This window comes from Aquila chrysaetos, chromosome Z (assembly GCF_900496995.4).
Source record: "Aquila chrysaetos chrysaetos chromosome Z, bAquChr1.4, whole genome shotgun sequence".
NCBI lineage: Eukaryota > Metazoa > Chordata > Aves > Accipitriformes > Accipitridae > Aquila > Aquila chrysaetos.
In genome coordinates, this window is record NC_044030.1 from 63,011,418 (window position 1) to 63,031,383 (window position 19,966).

The 19,966-nt window shown below is 41.4% G+C and overlaps 1 long non-coding RNA gene across 2 annotated transcripts; it reads left to right on the forward strand.

The window, feature by feature from the left end:
- The first annotated feature begins 56 nt into the window (after positions 1 to 56).
- Positions 57 to 17,141, forward strand: LOC115337135. 2 transcript variants are annotated; one of them, XR_003922035.1, is made up of 4 exons: positions 57 to 776; positions 1,601 to 1,748; positions 13,839 to 14,001; positions 16,548 to 17,141. It is a non-coding gene; the product is annotated as an uncharacterized LOC115337135 (long non-coding RNA). The 2 variants fall into 2 exon arrangements; XR_003922034.1 differs by lacking the exon at positions 13,839 to 14,001.
- Positions 17,142 to 19,966: the final 2,825 nt, after the last annotated feature.

A 19,966-nucleotide genomic window follows, 5' to 3' on the forward strand; every position in this document is an offset into this window, starting at 1 on the left:
CCCCCCGCCCCGGCCGCGGGCTCCCCACAGAGCGGCCCACGGGCCGGCAGCCGGCGGCGGTGTTGGGTTGCCGGCAGCTCCCGCTCGCGGCGAGGCGGGGGTCCGGGGTCGCGGCCCCCAGAGGCGGCGCCCGGCCGCGCCGGCGAGGCCCGGGCGCCCCCTCGGCCGCGGAAGGCCAGGCTAGGCCGGGGAGCGGCAGCGAGAGGAACACGTGCTTCTGCCTGGTTCCTCTTCGGGGATTTTTCTCCTCTTTTTTTTCTCCCCCCGCCCCCCCCGCCGAACCGACGTAATGTAGTACGCTGGTGGCCTGTGCCCTGAACGAAACAGCCGGCGCTGCTCCCGGTACCCGGGCCGTGGGTGTCCGGCGGCCGTCCCTCCCCAGGCTGCGTGGGGCACCAGCTCCGCGTCTGCTCGCCCAGGGGCGGCCTGGCAGCGGCCTGCCGCGGGCGACGAGCGGTGGGCCACGGTCCTCCCCTCGGCTCGGCTCTGCCCGGCCCCGCGCCGCGCCGAAAGCCCCGCAGCCCCGGCCTAGCCGGAGCTGCCTTGCAGCAGGCGCAGCCGAGTGGGCGGGGGTGGTAGGTGTCTGCAGCAGCAGAGCCCGTCGGTCGATAGCGTTAATTACCATCGCACGGTGCCCGAGTTCGCTAGGCTCCATGCAGCGCGGAATAAAGTGACATATTCCCTGCCCCAGGGAGTGCACAATCTCCAGTGGATCTGAAAACACGGGGGTGTGACAGAACACCACGGGGCTGCAGCAAGAAAGTCGTGCTGCTGAGGTACGTGCTGTGTTTGAACAGGTCTCTGTTTATCTTCACATACTAAATACGCGTACATATGTTACTGTGACTCAGTCATTGTAGGTGTCGCTGTGAAAGAGGAGAAAACGGTTTAAGCAAAGACATAACACATCCAGGCTGGCAGGGGATGAATGCAAGGGCAGCTGTGCAAGAAGCAAGGTTCATCGAGACCCGTTCTGTGAAAGCAAGTGCCAGGGGTCAACCTGATTAAAAGCAGCCAAGGAGATATCAAGTAAGAGATTATGTAGAACATAAAAAGCGTTTGTCATGGACAGAGTGCAAGGATCAGGCCTTGAAATACCCTGTGAGAAACTTTAGGACTGGTGAAGTAAGAGAGCCTGAAGTCTTATGATCGAAAGAAGAGTTATGTGTTGGTTGGAGGGGAGGGAAGAGTCCGCCTTGCTTTAATTTGGCAGTTGATCGTTCTGAAACGGGGAATTAGCTTATGGTCTGATCATGGACAATGGAGAAAAAAAGTGGAACAGTTTTACTCCAACAAGGTGTCATTAGTTTTTGCCAAGTGCAATAGGTCAGTGAGCGTGGTTTTGGAATCCTTAGACTTTTGGAGGTATTTTTCCTGAAAAATGTTCTAAACCAAGAGATCTGGTTGTACCGAGTATGGGGAAAAAGTGGATATCTCTTATCAGCTCTAATTTCTTTAAAAGATGCTCTTCCATGGCCTCTTATGCTTTGGAGAAGATTTTACTTTTTTCCCCACTGAGTCCCTAACTTTGCAAACTTCCAAGAAACACTAGAAGGATGTTTCCTGACGCCCATTAATCATTTCTGCATTTATTCATTAGGACTCCATTCTCTTCAGGACTGCAGATGAGAGAAGACAACAGCTCCTAAGGCCTCTGGAGTGACAGTGTGGATGTGACCCCACAGGGGTGTGACAGAACACTGCAAGGCTGCAGCCTTGGAGTTGCAGGATCCAGTCCCTGGAAAATGGTAAAAATGCCATCATCAGCCTGTATGGCAATCTAAACACACAGAATTACTTTTAAACTAAACACTCCTTTTGGAACAGACACTGGTGTTTGTACGTAAGCAAAACCATTGCTGCAATTGAAATACTACAACAAAGTGAAATTGTTGAGGGACATGGCAGCTCTTGTCTCATACATTTTTTTTGTGGGATTGAAAATGCAGGCAGAAGCAGAGTTAAGAAAGAATGTTCCATTTCTTCTGTCCAGACTGCTGTCTCTGGCATTTGCTGTTGCTGAGGGCAAAAACAGCATGGATTTTGAAGGGGATTAGACAGACTGGCTGGTTGGAATGCCAGTCCTGGGCACTGGCCTAACAATGGGTATTTAAGGGAAATAAAAACCTCTCAAGTAATGGGTCCCAACTGGTGAGACTAGACTTGTCCCACAGGTGAAATGCAGGACTAGAGTCAATGGCTGTGCTCCCTCCTGGCTTGCACGGTGCCCCTCACTGGAGGTGAAAGTGTCCAGGGCAGGGTCCAGGACTTCCTTCCCGCCTCCCCTCTGTAGTAGCTGACCATCTCGCTCTCTGCTTTCTTTAGCAGCTTACCTCCCTGAACTTGACATTTGAGTTCCCCTCGAGCACCTCACTTGCTGCTTTCTCTGTTGATCAAGGAGAAAAAGGGACCCAAAAGAGGGAAAGGCAGGGAGGCAATAGCAGCAGGTTGCTTTGTTGCACCGCTTGCTGGCTTTACTGTCATGCCTGTTGTGACTTCTGTCTCAAGGTCACTCCAGCTCCCTCACATCCCTTTCCCCACAGACCCCAGCATTATCCCAGTGTCTCCAGGTATAATTTCCTATGTCTAACCTTGGTAGGTGAAGGCTATGCATTAAGGTTTGCTCTAGGAATATTGAGAAGCAGTACTCTAGTGTAAAGCTTGATAAGGAGGTGGGTGCACAAGTTGAAAACCTGGGTTCCTTCTTCATTCAGCTGCTTTTCAGGAGGTGTTAAGGACTGCATAAAGCTTTCATATATAAAGCTTACAGCGGGCATAATGCATGTAGATATGTTTGATTAGGTCTAGATTTGTTGAGAAGGATATTCTTGACTAATTGAAAGGTTAAGTCATTGAGGCAACATGTAAACAGGTGGGATTTAAAGGCAACAGTCAATGGAAAGAAGAAAAGACGGAAAGGTGAAATATGGGTAGAGGGCAGGATTATCAAGGTACAAGCCAAACACCATTGTTCTTTCTAAGGAAGACAACTGTAGTCTCCACCTGTTGGGAGATCTCTTGAGCATTTCTGCCAGAGGCTGCTTAGGTGAATGCAATAAAAACGTGAGCAGGTCTTTTGTTCAGTACTAGTAGCAGTCAGGTGATTTGAGCCTTTGCATCGTACCGCTGGGTAAGCTTTCTTTGTTAAAGATCATGCAGCACTGGAGAGAATCTACCCTGGAAGTTCCATTTCCTCTGGCAGAAAAGTTCAGCTTGATCTTAGAAAGGAAATTTTAAAGTATGGAAACTGAGAGGAAGAAACGCACTCATCACAGGATCTGTAGGGAGAGCACAGTTCCCAGACCATCAAATCTCTTCCAGTACTCCGTTTTTCTTCTTTACTGGCACATTTTAAGCAGGGAGATTGCCTTCTGTTTCTTCTAAGATATCGAGGCAAATCCATTTGTACAGTAAGATAGCTGGATTAGTGGATTTTATCAGTACCAAATCTGATCTCCTGGGATAGCGTGGGCAAAGGTTGAGGAGACTGTGCAGGGGAGTTTTATTGGAATATACCTTAGGTGTGATGAATGGTAATGGCATATGTCATTTACTAAGTTCAGAACAAAGTTCTGTGATTCGTGACATAATGTCGTACAATCCTGCAGCAGTGGGATTTTCAGCCAGTAGATGTGAAGATTGAAGTTGGAAGAGAATCAATGCTTACATTCTTTCATACTCCCAAAGATGAAAATGAACTCGTACAGTGTAACTAGGGTGTTCTACTAGCACGCATTGCTAAATGACTCATGTAAAATTCTCAAAGGAGTGACCATAGTGGGGAGTCAGGAAAACAACAGGAAAAACTGTCCATAGTTATTGTAGACATGAACTAAATACAAAAGAAATAAAATGGATCACAAGAAGGACAAGCATCAAAGACTGAAGGGTGATGTTTTCCTGTCACAGCTAGGACAAAGAAAATATTGCTGTTCAAAAAAGTGGTTTTAAGTGTGTTTCAGAAGACAAAACAGTAGCATGAAAAGCAAATTCCTTCGCTGCTTAAAAGCATTTTAACATATAAAGGAAAAGAATGAGCTAAAAATAAGATATAGGAATCCAGGAAAGAAAGAAGCAAAGCTTGCTATCATATTAAGAATCAGAGAAGTAAGCCTGACAACCTTCATGTTAAAACTGGAAGGAAGCTGATTAGCAGCATGCCAGTCATGCTGGGCATCAAAGCGTGATTTGATTTTAATTTATTTCAGTTCTGTGGAAGGATAGAATGGCTTCTATCCGGCCAAAAACCTGACATCAGCAATAAATGTTGGTATCTCAGCTAATCAGACATATCTCCCTTTATAGATGTTTCCAGTCTATGATTCATTTCATGCTATGGTGGGCATCTAAGGCTTTTTTCCATTCTTTAAGATACAAGGCAACTGAGGAAGTGGTGGAATCTCCATCACTGGAGGTTTTTAGGTAGGCTAGTCAACCAGCTGCCTAGAGAGATACGGGTTGTCCTGCCTCAGCCAGAGAGATGGAATAGATGACCGCTGGAGGCCTTTTGTGGTTCTGTAAGTGCACGTATATATGAATTATCAGAAGAAGACACAAACTCTGAGAAATCATACTTTCTCTTAATTAAATTTTCCCATCAGAAGCAAAGGGGCCCAAAAATCACTCCCCTGCTCCCACCTGATATCTGAAAACCAGATGACTGTAGTTGTAAAAGCAGAGGGCCTTACCTCTGCAATATGGTCTGTTAGCAAGGAGTATCTCTAGTTTGCTTTGCAGCACATTTCTGAAACACAAAACTAGTGGAAAACAAGATTTCCGTGTGCAAATCACAGCCAGAAACTACTTTGTGTTCATAAAAGTCTTCAAAATATTACACTTAAAAAAACCCAAACTATTTTAACCATCTGAAAGTTGACTTTTTATGTAATTTTTTTCTTTAGTCTCGTAAATTTTACTAAATGTATGAAAATGTACATTTCGTCAAGAAATGTTTTAAAATCTGGAAGGATTTTTTTTTTTATCTACAGACTATTAAGACAAATAAATAGACAATATTTTTCCATGTCTGAAGCATAGTGTAATTGATAAAATAGTGCTATAAATATTGTATCTTCAAATGCAACATCTGTGTTTATCTTTCAACCATATAAAATTACATAAACATGGATTCTGCTTTTTATGAAATCTATGAGTAATTCCTCCTCTGCTCTTTCAGTGCTTGTACGCTAAGTGATAGAAAAGTCTAGGTTTGACAGCCGTGCAAGACTCATGTCTTCTGTGTAGCCAAGTGGTGCAGTGTGAACAGAAATCTTGGAAGTTTTCACGTGTGCTGTATCATTTGTGCACCGACATCTATGAGCACTGCCTGACCACCGGGAGTAATAAAACCCCCATGAGTAATAATGTATCTAAATTTCCAGGGCCTTCTGTAGATGTGTTTTCTACTGAGACTGTGTTCCTAAAGATGCCATTTGTAGGTTTTGGTATTGAGAGCTGATCACAGGGAATTCTGCATCCTGCAGTAGTGAGCTCGGTCTGAGAAGTAAATGCAGTTCCATTTAGGTTGAGACCATTTAGTCATTTCGTGTCAGTTTGCATAGAGTAAGAGTTGTCTAATTTCTTCCAATAACATCGAGGCACAATAGGTCACTTCTTACTACCAGTTGTCTGAGATATCCTGGATCCTTAAATCAATTATTCATAAGAGTCACTCATCACAGTAAGTGTCAATATGGGTACTTGATAGGTGGCACCTCCCCTTCTCTTGCAAAGTGCAAAAGATGTAAGACCAAGCCTTGGAAAGCTTGCCAATTTAGACGTGTTTTTGTAGAGCCTGTGAAATTCACTGCAATATGGGCATGAATAATCCAAATTCTGCCAGGCAGAAACATGTGCTGTTGCTCCTACATAAAATACATCTTGAGTGACATCTCTAACAATTACAGTACTAGGAAGCAAATACAAAATTAGGGCTCATCCTGTGAAGCTAGTAGGAGTTCAGGGCCAGAAGAAAAGTGTATTCAGTTTCCTTTTGCTGCCTGGCCTGGGATAGTAGTTCTTTTTTATTGCAGCAATAAATGAGTGAATCTTTGCTGTTTAATCTGATGGGCCAGAGCTATCATTTTTTAAACTTTGAGACAAATTTGCAATATGATTAATTAGCTGTATCATGGTATTCTGTTGCTAACTAACAGTGCAGCAACAGGGCTTCCACCCGTTCATTTTAAATATTATCACACATGACAGCTGTCATTCTCGCAAGCTCAAAATGATATATAGGTGCTGTGAGCTGCACCTTAGAAAGTCAGGCTTCCTTAAATCTCACTTAGCTGAGAAGGCTGAGAACATTTGCCCCTCACTTTTTCAAGGGGAAATCCATGGCAGCAAATTGCCTTTATTATTCTACTCCTCTTCCTTGGTAGGAACAGCAAGTGGAACTAACAGTGCCAGTTCCACCTTGCAGCTATAGGACAGGATGATTCATCGTGGGTCTCCTCAGTGCACATGTATACTAATACATATGCACATGTAATTGATCATTAACTGTGCCTGTCATCTGAGTAGGGTGTTTGTGTTGTTTGTGTCAACGTAGTTGCTATACTACAAGAAGATATGTCTTATCGTAAAAATGTTACAAAACTATTAAATGAATGTCAGTGTAAAACAAGCAATTATATGAGCAGTTAGTGTTTGGAACCTCTTTTTTGTTTACCTGATCTAACTTTGAAGCTAGCCCTGCTTGGAGCAAATTGGAAAGGCTGGACTAGATGGCCCTCAGAGGTCCTTTCCAACCTAAATTATTCTGTGAGTCTGTGATTCTATGAAATTTGAATTGCTTTTATTGTCATTTGGAATGTAGTAGAGTCAATATGTGACATTTCTAGAAGAATATTTATTTGGTTTGTGCTACTAGGACACCTTTTTAATAAGATGAAAAACAGGATTTGACAAAGGCATGTGAGCTAGTATATTTCAGTATAAACTGAATAGTTGTTTAGAAATTTCATCCTTTGCAAAAAATAAAAAATAGGGAAAAGAAGAATGTTATTTTGGGGAAAAAATGGAGGTAAAAATTCAAGGAGCTCATATCAAGACAAATACATTAAGAATTTGCTAAACTGAAAAACCCAACCAAAGAAGCCCTCTGTTACTAGCAGAACAAGAAAATGCTATCCTTGGTGTTCAGTTGTCATCTTCATACTATCAGCGAGCCTCAGAATAACAGAATAATTTAATGTTTTTACATGCAGCAAAAGCGGTAAAACCTCCTCCCATTCCGACTTTATCTGTTAAACCACAAAGAAAGGGGTGGTGGGGGAGAAAACCACAGTTTTAAAGTAGGGTTTTAGGGTCTGAGGAAAAGAGTGGAAATTCAACGATAAGGATGGTAGTTTCTGCCCATTAGCCACGAATTTGTGCATTATTATTGCACGTTGCATCTGAGAACAAGTATTCACTTTTGTATGACTTTGGAAATGAAATGCATTTTGGAAAAAGAGCATCTCCCAATCACCTTTACAAGAGAGGGAAATGGACTTAAAACAGAGCCATGTCGTCTCCAGCAGTATTAGTTACTGTGTAGGGGGTTGGGGTTTTTTTTGGATAGGCATAGGTTTGGAAGGCAAACAAAAATCAGGGGCTTGTGCAAAGATACCATGATACCCCTCATGAAAGTGAGCTATGCTGTCTGCAGCAAGGTTTGGTCTCTCACTGCCCTTGTTTGAGTGTGCCAGCTGTCTGAAGCAGAAACTATGTTATGAAGTGCAACTTGCTGCTGAAAAGAGGACCCTTGATGTGATGCAACTGTGGCTTATGGTAGGGTCACCAGCCTCTTAAGAGACAGGACTGCCCTCTGGCCTGTTTCCTGAAGCATCACTTTTTAAAGTAAAGGAATTTGGGGAACTTATAGTTCATCAGCTGTGTCATATCGTAAGTCAGATCTCAGAGGGATCTTGTGACAGCCTTGAAGATGTAAGAAATAGCTGAACTCAGTACAGAAATGGATTGAGACTGTAGCCAACATAAAACATCTTGAATGTGGCACAGAAAAAAATGGTCTGACTTTTGTGAGTCCTTCTAGAGACAAAGTCTTAAAAGAAGCAGAAGATGCTGATGGCTTGAGTATAGGAAAAAAACCCCGCAAAATGTATAGACTGTGGGAATAGAGTGATATGGTGAGGTGCACTGTAAGAAACACCATGGTTAATTGCAGGACAGAATTGCTGCTACAGCAAAACATTTTCTTGGAAGCTGATGAGAGGAAGTGCTATTAAAGCCGTGTGACATGTTCTGAAACTGTGGCTGTTCTTGTATGTGACTGAATTCAAAACTGCCAAGTGGCTGGACTGTGGGAAGCAAATCCCCCATCTCAGATTGCCCCACAGCACCTGAGGACTACTGTCTGTTTTTTTCTGGAAGGCCAGGAGGCAGAAAATGGTGGTCCAGGGAGGACCAGTATCCCTGCAAGGTTGGCTTCTGTCAGTGCTTGTGCAACACTCAGCACAGATGCCTTTAGATATTTAGATAATAAATCTAATTTAGATATTCATGACTAAAGTGTCACCCAGAGAAACTCCAAGTTTGATGAGCCTATGATGTGCCTTGCCCGAGTTATGTGCCTTAGTCTAGCCACAACTGATTCTCAGTTGCTTGTAGTAACAGCAAAATGGAAGAAGCTGAAGAGCAAAAATGTGGCTAATATAAGCCACGTGGAAGTTGAGTTATAGGGGCATGTGTGGTAGATTCACCTCTGAAAAAAGTTGTAAGCAGTTGTCCTTGGAGAGCATTTCTGCTTTCAGTAGACCGAGGCAGAGGCAGGTCTGGGTGAACAGTGTGTGTTGTGTTGCATGTGCTACCCCATGGTGCTACACTCAGGAGAGCTGGGGGAACACAGGGCCTGTTGAATTCACAGGCCAGTATCTCAGTTTTAAATCACTGAAAATTTTCCCTGTGTCTTTTTTTTTGTGTGTATGTGTGTGTGTGTGGTTGCTAATGGTCTACAAAATAATGCAGAGAATGCTTAAAATAGCATTTTGGTGATGGAGTAGTCAACTGAAAAAAAAAAACCTTATTCAAAAGAAAAGTCAAGGAGCTTATAATCTACAGACTTTCTTCACTGTGGACTGGGAGTCCTACCTTATTTCAACTTGGAGAGTATCATATATTCTGGGGTTTTAATAAAGCATTACAATTCTCTGTAAGGACTGTGATCATATAATAATACAAGCTTGATTTTCTTCCACTGCTTGTAGTGGGAACAGGGACAGCCTGGATGGATGCCTGATCTATGTATCTGGGTCCCATACAGTAATGTAACAGCTAAAATGGGAATTAAGTAACTCCAGTAAGACTGGTGAGCTTGTTTCCTGCACAGTGCTATATTTCACATCGTATCAGCCCTGCATGGAATCTTAGTGAGCCTTGGCAAGAAGAAGCTGAAGGGAGACAATTTTTGGAGGTACTCTGAAATAGATTTCACTTCCCATGCCAGTATTCATTCTGAAGCCCCAGTATTTCTTGAAGAATCTTCCCTCCCTCCCTGAAGACAGCAGGATATTCAGTGTGTTGCTCTGGCTGTCTCAGTCAAAGGAGACGTCCTTGATATAGCTTATGCTGGGTGATGAGGCTGGTGTGGTTATAGAAGAAGGAGAAAACTGCTCTTCTGTTACTATTTCCAAGTAAAAAGACAGATCCCTTCAGTAGTTTTGCTGCAGGGATGTCTTCACAGCAACAGATGTGATCCGTAGCTCTCAATTTTTGTTGGCTTATGCCCTGTGGATAGATGCATCAGTGGGATCCAAGCCCCAGCTGTACTTATCTTTGGAGCAGGCATTGCAACAAGAGGCCCACTCTGGGGAGCTGTGAGGTGAGAGGTAGGTAAAGGGCTTAGGTCAACCAGTGCCTCCCTCTGTGCTCAGTACTATTGCTGTGCTGTTTCTGTTGGAGACTTCATTCTCCCTGAAAACTGCTGTTGGGCTTGACTTGTGCACATGACCTTGATTCAGTGGTGCAGCGTGGTAGAGCAGGGAAGCACGGCAGCCCTCAGGGTTGTTGCTAGGAGTGGACAGTCAGGCTTAGGATCAAGCTGAGGACTTCCAGAATGAAAAGCCTGAGTCTCAGTGCTTTCCCTGCAGTTAGACTCCAGCTAGTGGCAGTAAATTCTGTTCCATAATGCATCAAGCAACACACAGATCCACTGGAGGACAGCAGTGCAAAGCTGAGACACCTGCTAGGAGTCTGCATAGCCTGGTTTGTGGCAGGTGAGATCACACTTTGCATATTAACTTTATCCTGCACCTGGTCTATAGCAGTAGAGTAAGTGTGCAACTTCTTCTTCCCATATGTGCCCATGGAACATAGGCCTGGGTTGGTAGGTCTACATCTTTGCCAATTCAACAATCCTGGCTTCTCATCAACCTTTGTTTATACTATAGTCTGAGCAGACAGTATGAAGTTCTGTGTTTGCAGTCTGTTCTGTCCAACTTACCTGGCCACAGCCTGTGTGCTGGAGCCTTCTCATCTGCAGAAGAGCTGGACAAGATTCTGGTGGGGCACTGTGATCAGTCACCAACTCTGTCCAATGGGAGCTTGATTCATGAGTAAGAAAGAAAAAAGAACATTCTCTGGGATGGCTTTGATGTTTGAATATAATTTTTAATTCATAGAACTGAAGCTTTAAGAGGCAGGTACAGCCCGCTGTCACACGCCAGAAAATTGCTGACTGATATTTTATTTGCACGTGTCCACTACCTTGCATGATAACTCTGGGTGAAATATATTCCACTGAATGTTCCTTATAATTTCAGGACCTACCCTACCCATCTGAAAAGAGATTTTACTCCTTAGAAAACCATTGTCATATCTAGTCCCACAAAGGAATCAAACCACTTTGTCCCACGTCCTTGTGTTGCGCCCTGTTGAAGCCTGCTTGTCAATCCTCACCTGAGGTGAACCAGCATGTATTTATTTATGCCACTGGGTTATTTATGTATCTGGGTTCATTGCTAGTAAAAGGGTGTAATGCAGACAGATCTGTTTAAAGGATTCCCTTTCTGGAATGTTATGAAGTTAAAGCGTTAAATATTCTTGTCATAATTATTCATCTTGTCAAAAGATAAGATTTCATTGGATTTTATCATTAGGTTACCACACAGGTTTCTTAAATAGTCACAAGTGCGTGTAACCATATTCCTGTATCTACCAATAAAAGTACTCTCCACTATAGGAGGGAACAAAATACAGTCTTAGTTATAAGTGATACATAACACAGAAATAGTGTCCTAAATACTTTGATCCATTTTTATACTACCATGTAGGAAAATTAAGTCTTCAGCAAATTTTTTTTGTATTAAGAGTTTTTCTATGAAGAATTATTCCTCAAATCTCCCTGCTAAGTGCTAATATTGTTCCTGGTAGTGTCCACTTTATACTTGAGTGCTAACATTTACAGTACATTTTCTCATTTGTTTTTAAGCCATGCTCAAACTAGCAATTAACTAAAATAGTTGCTTTTGAAAGTGGAGTATAAGAATAGTTAATAATTTATATTTTTCTGATTCCAGAGGGCAACATGTGAAAATGAATGACTAATTTGTTGTTGATATGGGAAGGAATTTTAATCTTTTATGAGAACATCTTGGCTGTGGGTATGCTTATCTCTTAGAAAGAGAGCTGGAATTCTTCAGTGGGTAGTGTATGAATATTATCTGAGGCAGCGTTGAAAGTAAAAATAATTGAGCAAGGAACTAGTAACAATTTCCTCTTCTGCATCTAAGATTTTTATCAGCCTCTTTCCAAGCAATTTGTTAGCCCATATGGAACTGAGTATTATTTCAGAACCATAACCATTCATTTATTAATTGAGCATTTATCTGCTTCTGTGATAGGATTCAAAAATCCGTTGTTACCAATAAATGAAGAGAGAAATTTGGCTCATTTTTAATAAATATTCCTAAAAAGGGGATTTCATGATCAATATAAGTGTTACTGCCACTTCAGTTAGGGTTTCAGAGGAGCCGGTTGTCTTGTTGCATTCTGGGGCCATTTCCCTTTGTCCTGCAGTTAGGTTCATGCTTCCATTAAAGATCAGCAGCATGGCTGTAAGTGCAGACCTGTTGACTGTAGGGGCAAATCAATGCTCTCTCCTCACCACTAGCACTCTCTGGTGCAATGCCCTAAGGATATTTTTATGCAGCCTCCCTTTTTATGGGTATAGCTGGTAGGCAGAAAAGAATAATGAAGCCGTGGTCAGCTCCAGCAGTCTCAGCTCTCTGTTTGCCAGGTGTGCAGCCCAGAACCACTCTCCCACATGTGTATTTCCGAGAAATAAGTAGAGCCTGTTGATACTAGATATACTACCTAACTCACCCCGTGAAACACAGCATACAGAAGGTAATTAATTTGAAGTACTGACCCTCATAGACTTTTGGTACTACTGTTGATGATATAGTGGTCAGCAAATAAATGCAGGGGACAGCAAAGAAATCTTCCTAGCAAAACCCAAGAAAGATGACATGACCTCCCCCTCACACACATGTACACACCCTCATGCAACCTGCATCACTTTAGCAGTCTGCAGTTTTCATGATCAGATTCTCCCCCTGTATGAGCCACTCTTTTGTTCAGACAAGGAGGTGAAATGACTAAATGTGCTGCTAAGCTCATGGACAGTATCAGCTGTCTAAGTGAAGTGTTCGTTATTGTCTTAGGCAGAAACAGTGACTTGAGACCTGTTGCTCAGCCCCTTTCTTTGGCACGTGCTCTAGCTGCTGCCTCCCTCTTCTTCTCTTTCACTGGTTACCACATCCTTAACACACTTATTTTACCTTATAATTCCTGCCCCAAGGAAAGGTTGCCTTTGTGCTTACGTAGCACCTAAGATTACAACACTTCAGTCCACACAAACCTTCTGAATGATATTGTAGTATAAACAAACAGTGGCTGCTACCTTAGCTAGCCACTGGACTAACTCCAGTAGCTGAGGCAGATTTCCTTTATTTTCATATTGTGCTTTCCTGGTATAGTGACAAATTCCAGACTTTGTAGATCCCCAGAGGTAGTGGTTCATGGAAAGACATTTCTTGGTCCTTCTCATTACAGTTGTATTCTTTTGTCCAGGTGGGGCAAGGGTCGGAATGGAGATGAGTGTGTTGGGAGCAAGAAAAGCAAAGGCAAAGTAAAGGAAAGGAAAAATAGGTTTAACATCGTTGTGTGACTCTAAGTTGCCTTGGAAGAACTTTTCCAGGGGTCTTGGGCTATTGCTTTTCCTAGTTTTGGCCTTCTCTTCTCATTTTATTTGAGGTAGCATGATCTCGTCAGCTTTCTATGACTGACTTCTTTGTTTTCTCTCTGGGAAACAATACAACTGGAAATTAAAACCATTGTAGAAAAACTATCAAATGTTAACGTTTGCAGTGACATAGATTTTTATTATTTCTTTGCTCATTTTTTGGAGGAAAGTCTGTTCTTCCTTTCTTCTTACAGTCTAACATCACTTCTTCCATAATTGCTTGGTTTTAGATTTAGTGCTTCTCTTAACTGATTTCATAGCATTTCCCTTCTCTTAACAGAAAAGCAGAAAAACATTCAATGCACTTTCAATTATGTTAGATTGTGGTGAAAGTGGGGATGGAAAGGGCCCATTATACTTCTAGTTCATGTTCTCCACACCAAAATTGTTCCATATAGCCTATTCTCAAATGCCTTGAGCAATAGCATTGTAAGTGGTTCTCCCAGTCTTCTATCTGGTGTAGCAATTCATGTTCCTGTAGAAATCACTAACAAAAACTTTTCTTGATATGTCACCCTAATTTAGCTCCACTTCATACAAGTCACATCCCTGTGTGCCTACATAGGCAACTTTCTCTTTTTGTTTTCAGGAGTCTTACTCCAATAACTTTCTGGAGTGAAGAGTCCAGTGCCAAATAATATGCATGAAGATCTACCAATTCAAGGAATCTAGGGTCCTAAGCAAACCTGAATTCAAATACCAGAAAATTGTGAGAGTGACAGCTTCAGCTGTGCTGGAATTATTAGGTGTTTGTAAGGTTTCACCAGAAGTATGGGAGAAGTGGTGTGCACCAACTCTTCTATGGGACAAATTCTTTTATTTTCTTGTAACAATATATGTTTTTAATTTCTGTCTCTTCTGTGTGTTTCCTTATAAGGACTCCAGAGATGGAGGATGACACTGAGACAGGGAGAGAAAAGTAGGGTACCAAAAAGTCGAGTTCTTTCATTAAATAGGCTATCTTGCCTCCTTCATTCCTCCCTATGTACACCATACTGATATTGTGCTGCTTCAAGCTGCTGAAAAGAATCTTCCTAGGAACTGGGGAGAGGAATTATTCTGCTTAATTTTCTTTCATTTCCCCCTAATAGTTTGGTGAGTGAATGGAGCAAAAAGCCCTAACTGTCCAGTTGTTTTTTTGTTTGTTTTCTTTCTTTTTGCACGCACCAGAAAAAGTGGCATCAGAGCATGTACAGTATGCAAGTTTTTTTGTGCTTGTATACTAACATAGACATACGAGTACATATACAAACATTGCTGCTGCCCTGTTGGTTTTACGCTGCAGAGTGGATGCTATTGTTGGCTACAGACTCAAAAGTCATCTGGGCTTGTAGTCTTCCAGCTTATGATTTCATCTTTGCAAATGCTGATTTTCAGAAGTCTGTTTATGTGCACTGTAAGCTGAAATGTTCAGTCTGAAATAGTTTCAGACATTAAACGCTAATCAAAACATTTTATGGCTGAATTATGCCTGCTTCCACTGTTTTAAAAATTCTGCTAGTGAAATCACATCATAGTATTTTAGATTAGATGCCTAACACTTGCTTGTTCATGCATTTCCTTTACCCAGACATGCCGCCATGTTCAGCGAGCAGGACTTAAGACTCTAAAATGCACACGTTATTTCTGGAAGAAATCAAACAAAATAACACCATTACTATTACCATTTCCATGAAAGGCGTAATGTTGGGGAATTCATTAGTTTAAGTCAGTTGCCACCTTTAATTTGGTAGCTACCTTTAAAGATCATGCAATTCCTTTAAATTATAGGATAAATGCTATTATACGATGGTACAGAATGGGGGTCAGTGATCTTTTGAATGTCTCAGTGGGCAAAATAAGTGACAGGAAACAGTTCTGCCCTCTTAGAGATTCATCCAAGTCCTGCTATAAGGACTGGAAAGACACCCATTGACTTCACTGGGAACTGGATGAGGCTCTAAACGTCAATAAAATCAAAGAAGTCTCACAGTGAATCGGCCTATCTGGCACACATTAAAAAAAACGATTGTAAATTTTGAAAATGAGTCTTCTTGCAACGTAGGCCAATTGGTCAGCTGCAAATTTGGCACAGCTATGAAGCATGTGTCCTGGGCAGTCTGCAGGAACATCATGTTCTTTTTCACTTCTGAGAGCTTTGGAGACTGAAAAAAAGGACTCAACCCAATGCTGAAGACTAAATGCTGAAATAATGGAGCTTACTACAGAAATCAACAAATACTTTAAAAAGGTAACACTTCTTTTGGAAGAAAAGAAATTAACAAATCCCCCCAAAGTTGAAACATTTTTAAAGCAAGTGTACTGCTTCATTGTGTGTCCTAGAAAAAAGAACAAAATTCAGAGAATTCTCTGGCAGAAGCTGATGGAATTTGACCTTTATATCAATGCACTGTAGAAATCAGGCAGAATTCCTGAAAAAAAAAACCAAAAAAACCCAAACACTAAGCATGTAATTTTCATCCTTTAACCATCTGCAAGGGAAGTGAAACTCATCCAAATTGAGGAGAAGCTACTGAGCCCTAGGCATCCAAACTGCTGTGCTGTTCTGTCTTCCAGTAGAAGTATGATTTTGCAGCACAGACTCTTAGTTGATGCTTTTAAAGCGTTGTGCAGTGCGTATGAACTCCAGAAAGAACATGTAGACCTTTAACTGCATACAAAGAACACAAGAGCAAAAATGGCAGTCGAATATTGTGGTTGATGTAATGTGCAAATAGAGCACAACACATGCACACTTAGGCTTGAAAGCAGCCACTGCAAAACTGGTTTTGATTGCCCTGATTTCCCACAAAGGAAGCTTCTCATGCTTAGAAAGCAGGAGTAATGTCATTAATGGCAATGAAGCTTCACCACAATAAAAGAAATGTGAGATTCAGTATCTGCACCATGCTGTTAAACCATAATCTCAAGAGACATCAAGTCCAGCGTTCTTACAGCTCAGCATTCTGCAATTACATAGCAAAAGATGCTTTGGAATTCCTTATTTTACGTCTTGGGAGGTAGACTGCACCAGTAAAACTATGTATCACGGTATATATGATTAGTAGCTAAGTATGCCCCTGACCTAGATAGCTGCTTCTCTCCTGTAATTGCACCTTTCCAAGGAAAGTGAATTCCTGAAGAGTATAGCTGCAGTTGTTAAAGGGACTTGAGAATTTGGTTTTCAAACAGAGATATTAAAAAGTCACTGTTAAAAACTGTAAAAAACAAGTCTCTGCAATTTTAAATCAGCATTTTAATTTGGGGGCTTTAGAACCCCAAAGTTTCATCTGCCTTTTGTTTTGCTTTTTACTTCCAGCCATTGCCTGTGATCTGGATTTCTCATCCTTCTCCTCTGCTTCCCTGCTGGCTCCAAGTGCCTTTGTGACTGTGTTCCACAGAGACCCAGCCTGGCAACTGCACAAAAATACATCAAAAGATTTTTTTAAGGGTAATTTTAAAACTCCCATTTTCACTAATTCAAGCTCTTTTTTCAGTGATAGAAATTGACCGCTAGTAGCTTAAACTGAGTCATGGATGCTAATGGTCCATTTCCACCTCTGTTTCTATGGAAATGGTTGTCAGCCTGGAGGGGAGGGGGGAATGATTTTAAACATAAACTTAATAAAATCTGTCACCTACCTGATGTCCTTTTTCACTAAAATCTGACTTAGAAAGGTTTCTGGTAACAAAACCAAAGCACTGCTAACTGGTTTCAGCTGCTAGTTGAGGACTGGGCACCAAAATGTGTTTTTCAAACATACACAAAAGAAAAATCCCAAGTCCACTGGCTTCTAGATCCTGCTTTGTCATTGTCTTGCATCCTGTGCTATAATTCACCATATCAGAATGTGCGCATAAAATGAGATGAAAGTAGAATGGGAGAATAAAGCATTACCAAAGTGGGATAAGATTGCTTCGTTCCTGCATTCAGTGTTCTTGTAAACAAAAATGCAAGATGTGAAGGAAAGGGTGGAGAAAAAATGGCAAATTTTAAATATCTCCTCCTAAAGGGAGCACAGAGATTTTTGGGCACCTTGGCTTTCCAGAGAGGTTTTGCAAGTAAAGTCTAATGCGACATTTCTTTCTGAAAGGTGTTGGCTTGCAGCAACATTCCCTTAGGCAGAGTAACTTTTTTTCCAATTCATGGATAAAATTCTGTTTGGCTCAACAAATAGCAGTATTTATGTAACTGAGAGCAAAATTTGTCCTAAATATATAGATAAAGTGTAAAAGGCGCTTCCCCCCCCCCCCCCCAGCAGAAGATTGAAACAATAGAAAACTGATTACGCTTTACTGAAAAAATCCCATCCATGTCTCTGATCTGTGTATACGTGTGCACACATGATCTCAGTCTCATATAAAATACTGAGGAAGGATAACATGGAATGAGTATTTACACAGATTAACACGACAAATAGAAGTCACTCTTCCACTTTTCTAATTAACTTTTCTGGCACAGTGTGCAGAGGAACACCTGTCCTGGCATGTGTGCTATTTCAACAGATTTTGGAAAATTGCCACACTGTTGTTTTCGTGACTCTTTGATGGGTTCTCCCATTGGCTATCACCTGTGTTTAGGTTATTTGATTCAGATGTAATCTAACATGCAGCATGCACATTTAATATCTGTAACTGGGCATACTGCAGAGTCTCAACAGGGTAGCCCCTGATGGATTTAGCATACTGAGCATTTTGCATAGTGCATGACCCATGGATTCCATATGTGGTTCTCATCACCTGACGTCCTGCCCTTCATGCCTCTGTCATTGCATACGTTGTCCACCCACTCCATTGATCAACTGGCAACACACTTCATTGCAAACAGAGCGCTGACCAGTTTGTACCTGGTTTGAGCAACTGATTTTATGTTGATCTTAATGCAAAGAAATGTTTTTGACAATTTGTCACAATAATTTTCTCTGAAAAAGACCTTTGCCCTGGAACAGTTCCCACCTGGAAGAATGATGCACCCTTATGTGGCAGGTTTGGATTTTCAGATTCACTGGAATGGACTGGAGAGAAAATTCTTTCCTTGATGGATTTTTTTAATGCTTTTGGAAGTGGGGTAAGAAAAAGAACCTTGATTTTTTTCCCCCCAAATGCTGCAGTGTTATCTGAGGTAATGTTTCTTTTCATAAGCTACAGTGCCCCAAGAGATCACACTTCTCTCGCTGGGCTGCTAGGATGTGTCACAAGAATCCCTGATCATAGTACCAGAGAGAAAACTGAAGTCCCAGGGCATGAACATGCTTAACATCTATCAGATCAATCAACTTTGGCAATGGTGAGAAAAAGAAGGATTCAGCTGAAAACCAACAGCATATTTAACATTATGTTGAAAAATTATATTAGTTGAAAAAACGGTTTTCTGTCGAAATGAAGTTTGGACAAAAAACCCCTCTCAACCAGTCATATCTGAAAGGCTAACACTCTGCTGATGGCAAAGTATTTGGTTGCTACTTTTGTACAGATGGCTGCATAACATTCACAGAAGGAATGATTCTAGGAGCCAGTTTTTCAAATGTCATCTTCTACATATGTAAGTGCAAATGGGTCCCTGCATATCACTTGTGCATGCAAATGATAGACCTAGCATTTGCACATCAAGCACAGATCAGCTTTGGGCATTATCATACAGATGGACAGATAAGGTGTGAATTACATTTTTTCAAAGAAAGGCAAACTACAAATCCCTTTAAAAAGGTGGTCTCTGGGTTCGTCTAGTCCCAGCAACACGGAGCTACTGAGGTAAACAGTTACTCGTTTTTGTGAAGAGAATTTTTTCATCATCTTGGTATGCTCTTATTATCCTGTTTTCCAAAGATCTGGTACCATTTGGTGAGGCCTTGCATTGCAGAAATTAAGACAGTTTTTTAAATTAATATCGGCATGGGTTGTCAATAATTACCCACTTACCTGTGCACAAAAATTGGCAGGAAGAAAATATGCTGGGTCCATATTAGGACACTGGATTATTTAAAAACATTTTGTGATATCCTTGTCTTTATTCTGTCATTATGTCATTAATGATGCATCTTTGGCTGGGAAGTTACCTTATTTGAGCTTCTGATTAAGTATAGTCACTGTGTGATATAAGGGGTTTTTTTTCAGTCTACTTACTTGTGAGAATAAATTTCTTACCAGAATAGCTAAGACTAAGAAGTCTGGGGTAGAGGCACTCAGCAAGTCTAAACTGGTTCCATTGACTTCTACACCAACTATTCAGTCATAGACTGAAAATAAATAGCTTCATTGAGACTCATAGTAATTTGGAATAGTGTTAAACTGCTAATAGGCTGCTATAAATAGATGTGCAACTACAAATGTGTTAGCTGGACATGCATCAGATAATACCACACTGAGTTTTATCACTGCTTCACTGAGTAGTAGAGAAGTAGTGAGGTTTCACTCTTACTTACTGGGAGTAGCAGCAGTTCTTCAAATAGTATCTCTTTAAATGCGTAACATGCAATAAATTCCCTTTTGCCTGACTGATTTTACTTAGTATTTATATTTCAATGGAAAATGTCACAAACCTTTTCTCTGTCTAAACACAACTCTTTCCATGCCTTCTTTCTGAATTTGATGAGAAAAGGGAGGCAGAACATACAATTTTAATTTTTATAGATATTTATTGTTAGCCTTGCTTCAATATTCTTGGTATTTTTTAAGGTACTCAGTTAATTGTGCCTTATTGGTTCACTTGCCAGCTATTTGACACCAATAATGTTAACA